A 17,269-nucleotide genomic window follows, 5' to 3' on the forward strand; every position below is an offset into this window, starting at 1 on the left:
CTGGGAATCCTCATACCCAGGTCAGGCAAGGATTTTGTTGACAGATCACTCAGTGCGCTATCACTGGACTGAACCTTGTTAACAATAAGCAAGGGCCATCAAGATGGCCGAGTGGTCTAAGGCGCCAGACTCAAGCTAGAACAATAAGCAAAAGCCTCTGGGCTGCCTGCCTCACTGGTCTGTTATGGTCCAGGAAATGGTTCCCTCCTGTTGCTTCTTCCCATACCTAGAACTCTATGAGAGTTCACCTTATAGAACTCTACATTTGGCCAATCCTTTCAAGTCACCTTATGATCATTAATTTTATCTGAGGGTTACACGTAACGCAAGAAGCAATAATCTCATAAAATGGGCAGAATACCAGGAATATAGCCAGTGACATTAATAACGGCGTGTTGCATGAGTGCTCAGTCGTGTCTGACTCTTTGCAATTCCAGGGACTGTAGCCCGCCAGGCTCCTCTGTCCAGGGGATTTCCCAGGCAATCGTACGGGGGTGGGTTGCCATGCCCGCCTCCAGGGGATCTTCCTGACCCAGGGATTGTAATCGGGAAAGGTTATCTTTGAATTTATACTGGATCTGCTTCTGTGACTTTAACCCTCATCTTGCTACTTTTGTTATTGTCCGTGTACATGATGGCTGGCCTCAGGGAGATAACCTGAGCTGCCCACCTGTGAAGGACTGTAAGGAAGAGAAACCAGTACACCACCTGCCTGAGCTTGCCGTTGCAGGGACATTTGTAAGGACTGAATAGTCTTTTTATCTTGTCACCTCAGTCGGTCAGTCAGTCAGTCAGTCGCTCAGTCGTGTCTGACTCTTTGCAACCCCTAACCTCCCCCCAAATATAATCCCTTAAAAAAAAAAAAAAACCTGGCATCCAGGCCCCACAAGATGGTTATTTTGAGGTGCTAGCCTGCCATCTTCTTGGTCAACTGGCTCCCAAATAAAGCCCTTTCGTTTTCTCAACACCTTGTCTCAGATTTATTGGCCTGTTGTGTAATGAGCAGAGTGAGCTTGGACTGGGGTAATGTGACCAAACCCACATGTCTTATTTCTTCTGCGTTGGAGATTCTTTACTATTGAGCTGCCTAGGAAGCCTTGGTATGAAGGCATAAGTAAATATTTAAGTGTAAACTTCCATCTAGTGCAATCCAGTATCTCCCCAGGTCATCTGACAGGTCTGTTGACAGCAGTCACTATCTCTATGGAAAATTATATGTTGGCATTGTGAATAAAGTTCACTGAAGATCTCTGCATGTACAAGGTGAGAGTGGGTCTTCCTGACCACTTATAGGTTTGAGGCAGGATTGTTATCTTCTAAGGAATTACTTGGCTGGAGCCAGTAGGAGGAAAATAGATCTTCATGGTTGAGCAAGTCTTGTTAAAACATAATGCAGGTTCTGATGCATGCCAGAGGGGAGGGAGGAGGCCAAAGGGCAGGAAAAAAAAAAAAGCTTTATATTTAAATTTTTCTTGCCTTGCCCTAAAATATGAATTTCTGTCTCGTCACTACTTTTGTCTTCTTGATGAACTTACGTTGTAGGTCAGTCACTAAGTCATGTCTGACTCTTTGTAACCCAACAGACTGCAGCAAGCCAGGCTCACGTGTCCTTCACTGTCTCCCAGAGTTTTCTCAGGATGCTGTCTGTCTCATCCTCTGCTGAACCCATCTCCTTTTGCCGTCATCCTTGCCCAGCATCAGGGTCTTCCAAGGAATCAGCTCTTCGCATCAGGTGGCTGAAGTGTTGGAACTTCAGCTTCAGTATCAGTTCTTCCAATGAATGTTCAGGGTTGATTTCCTTTAGAATGGACTGATTTGATCTCCTTGCAGTCCAACAGACTCTCAAGAGTCTTCTCCAGCACAATTCGAAAGTATCAGTTCTTCAGCATTCAGCCTTCTTTATGGTCCAAATCTCACATCCATACATGACTGCTAGAAAAACCATAACTTTGACTACAAGGACCTTTGATGGCATCACCAGCTCAATGGACATGAGTTTGAGCAAACTCCAGGAAATGGTCAAGGACAAGGAAGCCTGGCTTGCTGCAGTCCATGGGGTTGCAAAGAGTCAGACATGACTGACTGAACAGACAGAACAGAACCCTTACAGAGTTGTGCTATAACCTAGTCAATGGAACTACAATCAAACACACACCTCTGTAGGATCCAGTAATTCCCAGAAGGTCCTTTAGATCACATGCCTCACTCCACTGAAAAGATACCCGCTCATCTCCTTGACCCATTTCTGAGTCTTGGACAATTTCTTTTGCACAGCAGAAATCAGACTCTTTCCAGCTCCTTTAGCCTCTCTGGCTTGGAGCCTTACAAATCCTTAGGATGTTAATATTTGTGGGGTAAACATTATGTTAATATGTGTGGGATAAATATTTAGCTTGTGGATCCAAGAGCCCTGCTGCTGCTGCTGCTAGTCACTTTAGTCATGTCAGACTCTGTGCAACCCCTTAGATGGCAGCCCACCAGGCTCCTCCATCCCTGGGATTCTCCAGGCAAGAATACTGGAGTGGGTTGCCATTTCCTTCTCCAATGCATGCAGGCATGCTAAGTCACTTCAGTCGTGTCCGACTCTGTGTAACCCTATGGACAGCAGCCCTCCAGGCTCCTCTGTCCACAGGATTGTCCAAGCAAGAATACTGGAGTGTGTTGCCATTTCCTTCTCCACCAAGAGCCCTACCCTACTAGAAGTTGAAAATAACTTTCAGGAGTAGGGGTGAAAGAAAGTTTGACAGAGAACTAACAGGAGCAGAATAACTGCCTCTGTTCATTGCCTGCTGTGTGCCAGGTATGTTTCACTCATCATCTCATTTAATCTTTGTAAAAACTTTATTTCTTGGTGAGGAGACTGAAATTCAGAGAGGTCAAGTACTTACTGAAGAGTATATATGAACATGCTTGTTGGTTTGTAGTATGTGTCATGCTGTCCCTGTGAGAGGTTTGGCTCTGGGAGGCCAGGGGTGTCCTTTGTTTTATTCTCTGCCCTATGTCTTTGCTGAGTCTTGTCCACAGCAAGGGCTGAATCAGCGTTCGTTACGAGCAAGTGGATGAATGAAAGAGTGAGTGAAGGAACAGAGTAGCAGACCTGGAGCGCATTCCCAGGTCTGTTCAGCCTCCACCTCCAAGGCTTTCCCTGCAGAACACACCTCAGCTTCTCACTCTGGCATGAGTGGCTGGTTGGGACCATAATTTAACGCTTTACTTGCTCGGGCAAAAGTAAGTAGTGTTTCAAGTAGCAAGACGTGTAGTCGGTTTAAAATAAATATCTGATGAAAGCTTAGGTAGCCAAGTATGAAGCAGAAGAGAACTTTGCAGAGAATGCTTGTTTAGAAAGTCTCACAATAAAGGAAATAAGCTGGGAAATAAGAGGAAAAGACAAGGTTTGATAAATGACTTTTTTCATAAGTTTTGAAACAATTACTGGAGACGGATTCAGCATGTGAAATATAAAACTCCCCCACAACTGTCCCTGACACAGGGTGACACTTTTTGTAGGTATATGCTGGGTCAGAGTAACTAGAATCTCCAGCTACTAATGAGGAACCATGTTACTGAACCCAGATTCACCAGCTTTTTGCTCAAGAATCTAGAATTTTCCCAGCAGTACAGTGGATGAAAATCTGCTTACCCAAACGGGCAACATGGGTTAATCTCTGATCTGGGAGGATTCCACATGCTGCGGGGCAACTAAGGCCGTATCCTGTAACTACTGAGCCTGCATGCTGCAACTGCTGAAGCTCACATGCCCTGGAGCCTATGCTCTACAAAGAAGCCGCAGCAGTGAGAAGCCTACACACCACAACTAGAGAGTAGCCCCTGTTCTCTGAAACTAGAGAAAAGCCCTTCCAGCAACAAAGACCCAGCAGAGCCAAAAAAGAAAAATAAATAAATAAAATTTTAAGAAAAGAATCTCCTAAAAAAGAAGAATCCAATGCTGAGTGGTGAATGTTGAGTGAAAGGAAAGACAGATTTGTTGAGGAAGCCTGCAGTCCTGGGGAGGAGGTGGACTCATGTCCCAAAGAACCAACTCCCAACTCCCCAGGTTTTGCTCAGAGTTGGAATAGGGATAAGAAGAAGGAGCTACATGCTGGGGAGGGGGGTAATCTTCTATTTTCAGAAATGATTGTTTTGATCACATGATTCGAAGTAGCCATCAGGTCTTCCTCGCTGTTGAAACATTACCTGAGCCATAAAGTGTGAAAGTGTTAGTCGCTCAGTTGTGTCCAACTCTTTGTGACCCTGTGGACTGTAGCCCACCAGGCTCCTCTGTCCATGAAATTCTTCAGGCAAGAATACTGACGTGGGTTGCCACTTCCTTCTCCTAGGAGATCTTCCTGACCCAGGGATCAAACCTGGGTCTCCCACATTGCAGACAGATTCTTTACTGTCTGGTTATCTAGGAGGGCTCTGCAGGATCCTGCTAGGTTTCAGGTGCTGAGTAGATATTACTGAATGAATGAATGTATGAATGAATAATATTAATGGATGCTTAATAAGCACTTTCAGATGATGATGAAGGCAATGCAAATTAATAGTTCTTTAGAGGAAAGTAATAATAGTAATTTTCCCCAGATGGGCAAAACAGTGTGTGCCTAGATGTAAGTTCTTTTTGTTTTTCTAGTTTTTGGTTGTTTTGCTGTATTCGTTGTGCCTTCACTGATGCGCAAGGGTTTTTCTAGTTGTGGTGAGTGGGGCGCACCCCACTCTCCACTTGCAGTGTGCAGGCTTCTCATTGCAGTGGCTTCTCTCATTGCAGAGCACAGGCTCTAGGGCACATGGGCCTCAGTAGATGCTGCTCACTGACTCAGTAGCTGTGGCACACGGGCTTAGATGCCCTGCAGCCTGTGTCATCTTTCTGGACCAGGGATCAAACCCATGTTCCCTGCATTGGCAACTGGGTTCTTTACCTCTGGACCACCAGCGAAGTCCTAGATGTAAGTTCTGTGTTGCATAAATTAAAAGTTCCTGGGTGAATCTTTTTGGGGCTATGATAAAAATTGAAAACTACAGAATCAGAAATTGTGGAATTTTCCTGCCTCCCTCCTTTTGCAACCTCTCAATAGCGTTTGGCTGGAAAGAACCTTGCCTTCCTCAAGAAAACGAGAGTGAGTATCCTAACACTTTGTAATTCTCTCACCTTTTGCTGTTCTCCTGTTTCCCATATCGTTACTAAAGGCAAATTATGAGTCCCCGTCTGAGTTAGTACATGTTAAAAATGATGTCAGAGGGAAAGCCAGCCCTAGAGATGAGGCATTTGTTCCAAACGGCTACCAAAAGACAGATTCAGCACATAAAATATAAAATGACCCCACACCTGCCCTGTTAAATTGTGACTGAGTTTTCTAAGGTTTTGTGTTTGGAATCCAGGCTCAGAGGCACTATCTTCGGCCTGGCCCCTTCTCCCTCTTTCCTCCTCTCACTCCAAACTGGATTGAAGATTTTCCTCTTCATCTTTGAACCACCATGCAATGAGCTTGATGGATGAGTTCCAAGCCTTAGATGAAGGTTCTCAAAGTTCAAGAATGTATTTCTGACTTTTGGTTATTAAACACCAACAATGGTAGTTTTTTTGGAATCTAAGCCCAGAGGCAAGTGGAAAAAAGCAAGATTAACAGGAAATCATGAGGTAAAGCATTTATAAGAGAACCCTGCCTTGCATGAAGCCATTCCCTTCAAAACTAGTGGAATTTCTGTTAAGAACAATTACTCTCTCCCTCTCTCTGTCTCTGTCTCTGTCTGTCTCTTTCCCCAATGGTCTTTACAGAAATTTCAGTCTTAAGAAGATAAGTCAGTAGATGTTGAGATGATATGGATTTATTTTTCTATAGAGTCATATGCTGCCATATTTGTTAGTCATACAAACAAAATTTTTTGGAACATAATTTTCATAGAAATTGTCAGATTAATTAGAATAATATATTCACTAACCTATTTTGTTTTAGTCTTAGACCGAGAAGAAAATATTCAGTTCTTCATAAGGAACATCTTGCCAAAGATCAAGGATTGTTGAATGACCAGGGGTTGTGTAGTGACAATAACTGGTGTCAGTCAACACTTCATTTCTAATGTTACATAACCCTGACAACTTTTCTTGAAACTTGAGTTAGTATTGCATTCCTGTTGTAATTTTCCCTTTATTATGGTTCACTCTCACGCAGCACTGTCCAACAGACCCGTCTGTGACATTGGAAATGTCCTGTCTTCACTGTCCAAGATGGTGGCCTCTAGCCTTCTGTGGTCACTGAGCACTGCTGTTGACCAGTGAGGAATGGGAAGCCCAGGGGTTTACCTGACTTACTAGGGACCACACTAGCTGTTCATGACTGAATCTGAATGACTCTTCTAGCTCTTTCGAGGGTGACCGATTGTCTCGTGTTTAAATTTCATCTGGGCAGGAAAAGTGAGGAGCGATTTCAGAAAGGGAGACCTAATGTTTGCATCTAATGACTCAGTGTGTGTATGGGAACAGCATCACCTTCTCCGGCCTTGCCTGTAACAGATGATGTAGAAATTCAGTTGCACTAAACCAAAAGGTATTCACCTCACACCCATCAGAGTGGCCATCATCAGAAAGTCTACAAATAGTAAATGGTGGAGAGGGTGTGGGAAAAAAGGGAACCCTCCTTCACTGTTGAACACTCCTTCACTGTTGCTGGAAATATAAACTGGTGCAGCCACTAAAGAGAATAGTATGGAGGTTCCTGAAAAAGTTAAAGGTACTATATGATTCACTCCTGAGTATATATCTGGAAAAATTGAAAACTAATTTGAAAGGGTATATGCACCCCAGTGTTCATAGCAGCAGTTATTTACCATAGCGGAGACATGGAAAGAACCCAAGTGCCCATCAACAGATGACTGCTTTAAGAAAATGTTATATATATATGTAATATATATATATACATATATGTATATGTCTCCCATATGTGTGTGTATATATCTCCCAGATATATATATCTGCCATATGCCTGTGTGTATATATATCCCATATATTATTCAGCGATAAAAAAGAATGAAGTGTTGCCATTTGCAGCAAGATGGATGGACTCGGAGATGTTATACACAGAGAAATAGGTCAGGCAGAGAAAGACAAATGCTATATGATATCACTAATATGCGGAGTCTAAAAATTAATACAAATGAATCTATATACAGAACAGAAAGAGACTCACATAGAAAACAAACTTATGATTACCAAAGAGGAAGGGGTGAGGAGGGACAAATTAGGAGTATGAGATTAACAGGTACAAACCACTCTACATAAACTAGATAAGCAACAGGGATTTACTATATAGCATAGGGAATTATATCCAATATCTTGTAGCAACCTGTAATGGAATATAATCTGCAGAAAAACAAAACAAAATAAAACTCTGTGCTGTACACCTGTAACTAATGCAATATTGTGATCCAGCTAGACCTCTATTTAAAAAAAAAAAAGAAATCAGTTGTGCTGAATAATGAGACTGTTGGATTAGAACTCTAAGCTGAACAGAACAAATCATTAGGTACTGTCGCTGTCTGCCTAAAGCTGCTCAGAACACATCTTAATATTTTTCTCATTTTACTATTTATTCATTCATTTATTAAACGCCTGCAATGGTCCAGATAGAGCAGGTGTTGAGGGATATGAAATGGATAAAAACAGTTGAAGCCCTCAGTGTCTGCAGGAAGACCAGTGGCTGACCCTCTCAATCAACACTACACTATCTGTTGGGAGAGTACAGGCCCAGAGGATTTCCTGTTATCTTGATGAAGGTGAAAGAAGAGTATTTACTCTTCTTAAAGAATCTATATTAAATCTATTGCATAGAATAGATCTATTTTATTTAAGAATCTGTTATTAATCTATATTTAAGCTGGCTTAAAACTCAACATTTAAAAAATGAAGGTTGTGGCTTGTAGCCCCATCACTTCATGGCAAACAGATGGGAAAACAATAGAAATGGTGACCAACTTTATTTTCTTGGGCTCCAAAATCACTGTAGATGGTGACTGCAGCCATGAAATTAAAAGATGCTTGCTCCTTGGAAGAAAAGCTATGACAAACCTAGACAGTATATTAAAAAGCAGAGACATTGCTCTTGTGACAAAGGTCCATCCAGTCAAGGCTATGGTTTTTCCAGTGGTCATGTATGGATGTGAGAGTTGGACCATAAAGAAAGCTGAGCATAGAAGAATTGATGCTTTTGAACTGTGGTGTTGGAGAAGACTCTTGAGGGTCCCTTGGACTGCAGGGAGATCCAACTAGTCAATCCTAAAGGAAATCAGTCCTGAATATTCACTGGAAGGACTGATGCTGAAGAGGAGACTCCAAAACTTTGGCCACCTGATGTGAAGAGCTGTCTCATTGAAAAAAACCCCGATGCTGGGAAAGATTGAAGGTGGGAGGAGAAGGGGACGGCAGAGGATGAGATGGTTGGATGGCATCAGTGACTCAATGGTCATGGGTTTGAGCAAATTTAGAGAGAGAGTGACGGACAGCCTGGCATGCTGCAGTCCATGGGGTCACAAAGAGTTGGTGGACATGACTGAGCGACTGAACAACAACATTGTCTGCCGGGAGAGTACAAGCACAGAAGGTTTCCTGTTATCTTTGGGGTGTTTTTGGTGTTTTAGGATAATCATGGGCTCTGGAGGCCACTCTGGGTTCAAATTCAGTGCTTCACTTACTAGCTTTGTGACCTTGGGCAAATTACTGAAATTCTTTTAGGCTTATCTTTAAGATGGAGATAATAGATTACTGTTGTTATTGGTAAGACTACATGAAATAATGCACGTAAAGCTTTCAGCCTACTGCCTCATTCGTAGTAAACAGTATTTAAGTTTTAGCTATCATCATTATTGGCTTTCCTGGTGGCTCAGTGGTGAAGAATCTGCCTGCAATGCAGGCAGCTCAGCCTCGATCCCTGCATTGGGAAGACCCCTGGAGAAGGGAATGGCTACCCACTCCAGTATTCTTGCCTGGAAATCCCGTGGACAGAGGAGTCTGGTGGACTACAGCCCATGGGGTCGCAGAGTCAGACATTACTACTATTGTTATTATCATTACTATCATTGTTATTAGGGGTAAAAAAGAGCCTCCTGAGGCATAATTATTTTTACTTTGCAGATGAGGAAACAGGCTCAATGAGATGAAGCAGCCAAAGTCACAGGGATAAAAAGGAATAGAGTCCAAATTCGAGGCAGGAGAACTGGCTGCTTCTGGGAGGGGAGAGCTCACCTCTGGGCCCCACTCAGAGAGGGCTGCCTTTGAGCGGAAGTGTGGGGGCCTCTGGAAGTGTTTCGTCAGAGACCTGGAGCAGCTGATTAGATGTGTCAGGGTCAACAAAGGTCTGTCTGGTCAACGCTATGGTTTTTCCAGTGGTCATGTATGGATATGAGAGTTGGACTGTGAGGAAAGCTGAGCGCCGGAAAATTGATGCTTTTGAACTGTGGTGTTGGAGAAGACTCTTCAGAGTCCCTTGGACTGCAAGGAGATCCAAACAGTCCATCCTCAAGGAGATCAGTCCTGGGTGTTCATTGGAAGGACTGATGCTGAAGCTGAAACTCCAGTACTTTGGCCAACTCATGCGAAGAACTGACTCATTTGAAAAGGCCCTGATGCTGGGAAAGATTGAGAGCAGGAGGAGAACGGGATGACAGAGGATGAGATGGCTGGATGGCATCGCTGACTCGATGGGCAAGAGTTTGAGTAGACTCCGGGAGTTGGTGCTGGACAGGGAGGCCTGGTGTGCTGCGATTTATGGGGTCGAAAAAAGTCGGACATGACTGAGCGACTGAACTGAACTGAACCACCTAACCTCTCCATGCCTATAGTACAGGTTTCAGAAGTTTCCTGAGCTAGGAAATATCCTAGAAATATGCACAGTCAAGCACAGTTTAAACTTTTTATTTTTTTGCATTAAAAAAAAATGGCCTGACTGCCCGGGGTCTTGGATCTTTGACCTTTGCTGTGGCATGCAGGATCTCATGTGCAGCCTGGGAACTCGTGGCTGTGGGCTGTGGGATGTAGTCCTCTGACCAGGGATTGAACCGGCCGCTGCATTCAGAGAGTGGAGTCTTAGCTACTGAACCACCAGGGAAGCCCCAAGATCAGTTTACAAGTTAAGTGAAAGTGAAAGTCGCTCAGTGTGTCTGACTCTTTGTGACCCCAGGGACTACACAGTTCATGGAATTCTCCAGCCCAGAACACTGGAGTGGGTAGCCTTTCCCTTCTCCAGGAGATCTTCCAGCCCAGGGATCGAACCCAGGTCTCCCGAGTTTCTGATGGATTCTTTCCCAGCTGAGCCACCAGGGGAGCCCTTTTCTTTCTTTCTTTCTTTTCTTTTTCTTTTTTTTTTGACTTAATAGTTGTCAAACAAATAATGCTCTTTTGAGCACCTGTTTTCTGCTAGATTCTGGGGTAAGTGAAAGAACTATTAAGTCAACCTTCCTGTCCATCATTCAATTGTCGGTCTGTCCATCCTTCGATGCGTCCATCAATCCATCTTTATCACAAACATGAAACACCTACTGTGTTCCCAACACTGTCCGGAAGGTGCTTTTCTTCCATAAGTCTTATTTTTCCCACCAGGGAGTACTCTCCACGCAAGATAGCAAGTAGTGAGTGAGGAATGAGGTGAACCTCCCGTGAGCGCAGTTGGAAGAGGGGGGCTGGTTGCTCTCGGCGGGAGCTTCCTACCCCTCAGCCAGTGGGGATGGCAGGTAACTCCCAGCAAATGAAAGGAGGGCTGAAAGCTCCGAGTGCTTGGACCTATAGCGGCTGCCTGTGCACGTATATGGGAGCAAGGGTGGCTCTCTGTGGATGTCCTAGCCCCAGCCACTAGCATCACGGTTAGTACACGCTAAGGAACCAAAGGATTTGAGTTTGGTTTTATTTGGGTAAATTAAAAAAAAAAAAAAAGTCTTGGATTCTGGCAATAAACGCGTCTAAAGCGGCAGAGGGAGTCAACCGAGGCAGGTCTGAGTGGGAACCAGAGAGAGAAGTTTCAGAAGAGTAGCGGTGTTCAAACAGACGCTCAGCCTGCCTCGAGGAGGCGTGGGTGCTGGGAGGAGGGCGTGCTTGCCGGAGCCACGCTCTCGCCGCTGGAAATAGCAGAAGTTGGGTCTCCGGGGGTGTCCCGGGGCATGTAGGCGAAGCCGCTCAGCTGGTCCAACCGGGCGCGCGCGCGTGCAGAACCCCCAGCAGGTCCCCGCCGGGGCCCCGGGCCGCGCGCTCGGCCCTCCCGCCGCGGGTGAGTATATTTCAGGAAGCGGCGCGTTCCGGGGGCCGCATCCTCAAGTCCCTGCCCGTGAGCGCCAGGGCGCGGGGGAGGGCGGTCTGCAACAGGTCCCGCGGCAGCCCCCGCCCCGGGCCTCGCCGGCGCGCCTCCAAGGCCGGCGCCTTTCCAGACCCGCCCTGTCCCAGGGTCTGTCTGGCAGACGCGCGGGGCTGCGGGGCCGCCTCTCCGGAAGCCAGCCCGGTGGTCCCCGAAGTCGACTCATAAATGATTTATGAGCCGGGGCTGAGAGGGCCGAGTTGGGGGGTAGGGGGGGGCGAGGAAAGAGCCGGGGTGGGGTGGAGGGCTGAGGCGGCGGCGGCGGCTCGACCCGAAGGAGAGCTGGACCGGACGCGCGGTGAGTAGCCTCTTCGGAGCCCGGAAGGCGTTTGGGGCCCCAACCCGGGGGGGTTGAGCGCCCCCCGCCCAGAAAGCTGGGGGGCTGGTAGTGGGGGGAGGGGCACACTCTGTACCCCCTCTCCCAGCCCGCGGCGCTCTCTCCCCGGCCCGCGGCAGGTGATGCCAGCCCGGAGAGCGGCGGGGCAGCCCGAGGGGCTGCAGGGCGAGGTGGACCCCTCGGGAGTTCGGGGCAGGGCGCAGACGCGCGCCAACTTTGCTGGCTGCGTGGTGGGTCTTTCCACGCAGCGGAGAGAAGCCGGCGGCTGTGGGGTGCGAGCCAGAGATGGGGGCGCGAGCGCGACTCGGACCCCGAGGCCACCGGCTCGCGCTCTGAGAGGGGGGCGGACCAGGGAGGCGGGGCTGGGGCTTGGGAATTGCTGGTGGGTGCGGGGAGTCCCCGGGGGAGAGTGGGGGTAGTGCGCGAGGTGTGTGGGGCATTGACTCCCCCCGGCTGGATATGGAGAGGGGTCCACTTCCTCTGATTTGCTGAAAGGAGTACGGAGTGCAGCCGACTGGCACACGTGGGGCTCTGGGGGTGCCGTGGGCGGGCGGCCTTGTCGCCGTGCCCACGTGCAAGCGCAGTCACCCCTGGCTTGAAGCATCCCTGGTCCGCTCTGGGAGCGCAGCGCAGGGACCTTCAGCGATTGCCGGACGGAGAACGGGGTGTTGGAGGCGCACCCTGGCCGGTAAGGCGTCCGGGAGGACAACAAAGGGAAGCGTGGACAGACGAAGAGCTTCGCGGTGCCGGGGAGTCGGGGGCCCGAGGTCAGTTTCTCCAAGTCCTCGCCGAGAGCGGCGGCGGATCGGATCGCGGGAGCCCGGGGCGTACCGCTCGGGACCCCTCTCTCACCCGCGACCCCAGTCTACGCCAGCCCGCGCCAGCGGCGGCCAAGTTACTCGGGCACCCCCATCCCCTTCCCCCCGGTGCTGAAAGATTCCTGGAGTCTCCGGGCTTCGCGCGCCCGCCCGCCCGGCCGCGCATCCTTTGTCCAGCAGCCCTGGAGAGGCTCCTGGAGCCGAGGACGCGCGGGCTGGAGGGGGCCCCGGGCCGGCGGAGGGTGGTAGGGAAAGGCGGGGACGATAGGCACCGCCAGCTCGAGTAGCAACAGGTTTGGCCCCGTAGCCCGCTGCAGCTGCTGAAACTCCCTCCTCCTGCCCCGGGGCTTGGAGGACGGTTTTCCCGGGTTCCGGAGACAAGCGGCTGAGCTTGGTTAATTTCAGCAGGTGTGTGTTTGGGATCCTGGAACGTCCCCTCCCGCACCCCAACAGAGACACCCCCACCCCTCCCCCGGAGACTCAACTGCTGGCTGTTCCTGGGTTGCTTGAGCCGGATGACTCTTTTCGAAAGACTTGAATATAGGCAACTTCCTATTATTAAACGTGTGTGAACTTAGGACTTTGGATCTTCTCCCTCATTTGTGAGCTTCCTCTGTCGGTGGCGGCCGCGGCGGAGCTGAGGCTGTTGCTCTCGGCAGGGGCGGTCCGGACCCTCTGTGGATTGCCAGGTGTGAGTGCGGCCAGGCCCAGTACCTGTAGTCCACCGCCAACTCGCCCACGCCATTCAAAACCCTGCATTGCAGACAGCAATGAGAACCGCCGGGGGGCTGCAAACCACTGCTGTGCTCAGGTCGTCAGCGGGACTAGAGACTTCCTCCTCGTAAAAGCCAGGGCCCTCTTTTCCCTGCTACAGTGCCTTTTAATTTAGTTTTCTTAATGTATCCCATTTTTAAAATGAACTTTCTTATGAGTTCCAGGCTTCCCTGATGGCTCAGCTGGTAAAGAATCCGCCTGCAATGCAGGAGACCCCGCTTTGATTCCTGGGTTGGGAAGATCGGCTGGAGAAGGGATAGGCTACCCACTTCAGTATTCTTGGGCTTCCCTTGTGACGCAGCTCCTAAAGAATCCACCTGCAATGCGGGAGACCTGGGTTCAATCCCTGGGTTGTGAAGATCCCCTGGAGAAGGGAAAGGCTACCCACTCCAGTATTCTGGGCTGGAGAATTCCATGGACTGCATAATCCATGGCGTTGCAAAGAGTGGCACACAACTGAGTGACTTTAACTTTCACTTTATGAGTTCCATGCTGGACTATTCCTGTGTATCTAGTGTGGTGAAGCAAAGTGCATCAAAGGACAGGTAGAAAATAATAAAGCAAATATTGGTTTGTTGGGACCAATTGCAGTATGAAGGAAGTCCATTTTTAGGGATCAAGAGTTCACACTGAGATTAGTTCAAGGTCAGGATGCATGGTTACAAATGACCGAAAGTAATTCTGTATAATTTTAGCAGAAAAGAGACTGGATACTGGGGTGACTTAGTGATGGGACCGAAAGGCTGGCTGGCCGGCCAGGCTTGGGAGCCCAGAGGAGTGGACTCGGGGCTTGCAGCAGGATTCCTGATGGGCACGGCCGTGGCTGCCGTGAGGCTCTGACTGTGGCTGCTCGCATGCTGCCATCATTGAAGCAGAAACCGCCTCTGCTACCCTGCGTCTCATGCTCAGGCCCAGGAGCGAGCGTCTGATTTGCCGAACCCCTGGACAGAGGAGTCTGGCAGGCTACGGTCCATGGGGCCCCAGAGCGTCGGACAGGACTCAGAGACTTAGCATGCACATGTCCTTACTGAGTGCCTAGTATGGTCCGGGCTCCAAGGGCACCAAGATGGCGAGTCAGGGGCCCCACAGAGCTGCTGGGCTTGGCCCGCTCAGTGCAATCAGAGAAAGCTGTTCGGCCAGGTTTTGCTTCACGTCTGTTGTTCTGCAGTTGTGTTTGGGAGGATGGAGGTGTCTTTGGAAAGAGGTATGGCTTAGTCAGGAACGGTGCTGGTTCTCAAGCCTTTGTTGTCTAAGCATCAGTCACCAGGGGAGGGTGCTAAACATGCAGATTAATGGGCCACATCTCCAGAAATGCAGTCTGATGATCCCATTTGAAGCAAAGACCGAGTTTTACGCTGATGCGGCTCCTGGGTCTGGAGCCGTCCCGGGGCGTGTGCTGGCAGTCCTTGCTACTGAGTGTGCCCGAGTGCCCAGACCTTGAGAGCACCACAGTTCGGACTGAGACAGAAACTTCTTCCTTGTCACCTTGACCTTTATCTCTAGTCTGGTGTTTTGTAAGTGATGAGGTTTCGATATGTTCTTAGAAGTGGCTGCAGAAGTTGAGGAACCGCCGCTCGGATGCTGCCCTGACCCAGTGGACGCCCCATCTTCGCCTTTCCTGAGGGGTGTCTCCAGCCTGCTCTTCATCAAGGATGGCTGGAGTCTGTTTATTCACAGCTCTCCCGTGGGCCTCCTGCCGTCTCCCCTCACTGTGTTTCTCTCTGGCCCCAGTGGGGCCTTGGTGGCATCACCAGGAAGTCAGCCTTTCTTAGCAGCTGAGTCTTTAATCCTTCCAGCTGCTGTGCTTCTGCGTGTCCTTTAGCAGAAAACAAGACGTGTGTGCAGTGTGCGTGTGCATGTGCACGTCCGCCTGTGGAGTGTATGCACCTAGGGTGTTCCGTGTGTGTAGCGTCTATGTGAGCTGTGTGTCAGTGTGCGTGCCCGGATTGTGTGTGATGTGTGTGCACGTCCGCCTGTGGAGTGTATGCACCTGGGGTATTCCGTGTGTGCTGCGTCTGTGTGAGCTGTGGCCCGGATTGTGTGTGATGTGTGTGCACGTCCGCCTGTGGAGTGTATGCACCTGGGGTATTCCGTGTGTGCTGCGTCTGTGTGAGTTGTGGCCCGGATTGTGTGTGATGTGTGTGCACGTCCGCCTGTGGAGTGTATGCACCTGGGGTGTTCCGTGTGTGCTGCGTCTATGTGAGTTGTGTGCAGTGTGCGTGCCTGGATTGTGTGTGATGTGTGTGCACGTCTGCCTGTGGAGTATGCACCTGGGGTGTCCGTGTGTGCTGCGTCTATGTGAGTTGTGGCCCGGATTGTGTGTGATGTGTGTGCACGTCCGCCTATGGAGTGTATGCACCTGGGGTGTTCCATGTGCTGCGTCTATGTGAGTTGTGTGCAGTGTGCGTGCCCGGATTGTGTGTGATGTGTGTGCACGTCCGCCTGTGGAGTATGCACCTGGGGTGTTCCGTGTGTGTTGCGTCTATGTGAGCTGTGTGTCAGTGTGCATGACCGAGCCGTGTGTGTGATGTGCGTGCATGCCCGCCTGCCCGCCCGCAGCAGCATGGTCCTACCTGGATGACCACACGCCCCTCCGTCATCTCTCCTTCCTGCCCCGTTCAGCCCCGCAGAGCTGCAGACGGGCTGGGCAGAGGCTGACTTGCTGTGTCTCCTCCTTCTTATCTGTTCTGTCTGGGAGAGATTCGGGGACCGAGCAGGGCTCTGATTCGTGGTGGAGACCATGAAAGGCTCGAGCGCTTCCGAGCCCGAGCACAGGTTGTTGGCAGGGATCGTCCTTTAGAAGCCCTGGCCAGGGTCCTGGTGTGGTGGGGTGGACCCGGAAGCGGGGGGTCCATGAGGGTGGCACTGGGCACCACTTGGGAGCCGGACAGCCCGTGGTTTGATAAGGGGAGAGTCGAGGGTCCTTCCACTGGCAAGTCTGTGCAGACGGGACTGGAGTGGGAAGGGGCTCAGAAGATGAGGCGGTTCTAAGGGCACCCGATGTGAATGAACATCTCTCAGATAGCTCATCACCTCCTGCCTCTGGTCTGGGCTTTCTTTGACTTGGTGCAATACAGATAGTGGGTCCTCTGGCCTCTTGTACAAATGTGTTCATCTCTTCGTGGTCCCTCTCCCACATCTTGTGTGTGTTTCTGGAGAAAGTGAAAGAACGTGAAGTCACTCAGTCTGACTCTTTGAGACCCCATGGATGGACTGTAGCCCACCAGGCTTCTCCATCCATGGAATTTTCTAGGCGAGAATACTGAGATGGGTCGCCATTTCCTTCTCCAGGGGATCTTCCTGATCCAGGGATCGAACCCTGGTCTCCTGCATTGAGGGCAGATGCTTTACCATCTGAACCGCAAGGGAATCCCTGTGTGTTTCTGGAGAACCCCATTCTTATTTTGAAAGTGAGCGAGTGTAATACACAAAATAAAGTCAGGGTGTTCCTGCCCCCGGAGGAAAAGGACAGGCAGAGCAGCGGTGGCCCTGGGAAGTTCTGTTTCAAGTCCTCTCGCCCAATGCCTGGCACAAGCCGAGCTCTTGGTTTGGATGATGTAGTTTCCTGTTCCGCGGCTCATACTGAGCCCTGTCTGTACGCCTGCCGTGTGCTCAGCTCTGGGGAGAGAAACTCCAGGAGGACGCCCCCACTGAACCCTGGTTTGGGAGCTGATTTCAGTTCCTGATCTTTCTCCCTGTCCCCAGGGGAGGGCGGGGGTCTCCCTCTGCTCAGTCTCATCGCCTGGACCCCGAGTCACCCACGGGGTGACTTGAGACGGGGACTCCCATCCGGGCGACCTGGTGAGCGTGTTAGAAAGAGAGAAACCAGCGTCAGCCGGCCTTAAAGAGTTTGGTCCCTGCCCTTGAGGCCACGCTCTTCCAGTTTGGGTTGAGGGGAGTGAAGAGGAGATAAAGTTAGATCAGTGAGCGTATTAGTGAGCTAAGAGACGGAGTGAAACAATCTCCAGGAATGGGGTTGTTGCTGTTTGTTTAGTCCCCTGACTCTT

General features: G+C 49.7%; 1 protein-coding gene across 4 annotated transcripts in view; it reads left to right on the top strand.

Annotated features, from left to right (window-relative positions):
* Positions 1-17,269, top strand: part of PROM1 (prominin 1) — a 135,277-nt gene that overhangs the window by 14,006 nt on the left and 104,002 nt on the right. Inside the window, exon 1 of one of the 4 annotated variants that reach the window (XM_070458090.1) lies at positions 11,086-11,249. The exons of the other annotated variants lie outside the window; for them this stretch is intronic. The gene's annotated coding sequence lies outside the window, so the exon portion shown is untranslated. Of the gene's footprint in view, positions 1-11,085; positions 11,250-17,269 lie in introns of those variants that run through there. 4 annotated transcript variants of the gene reach the window in all.

The sequence above is a fragment of the Odocoileus virginianus genome, chromosome 29, assembly GCF_023699985.2.
Source record: "Odocoileus virginianus isolate 20LAN1187 ecotype Illinois chromosome 29, Ovbor_1.2, whole genome shotgun sequence".
Taxonomy (NCBI): Eukaryota; Metazoa; Chordata; class Mammalia; order Artiodactyla; family Cervidae; genus Odocoileus; species Odocoileus virginianus.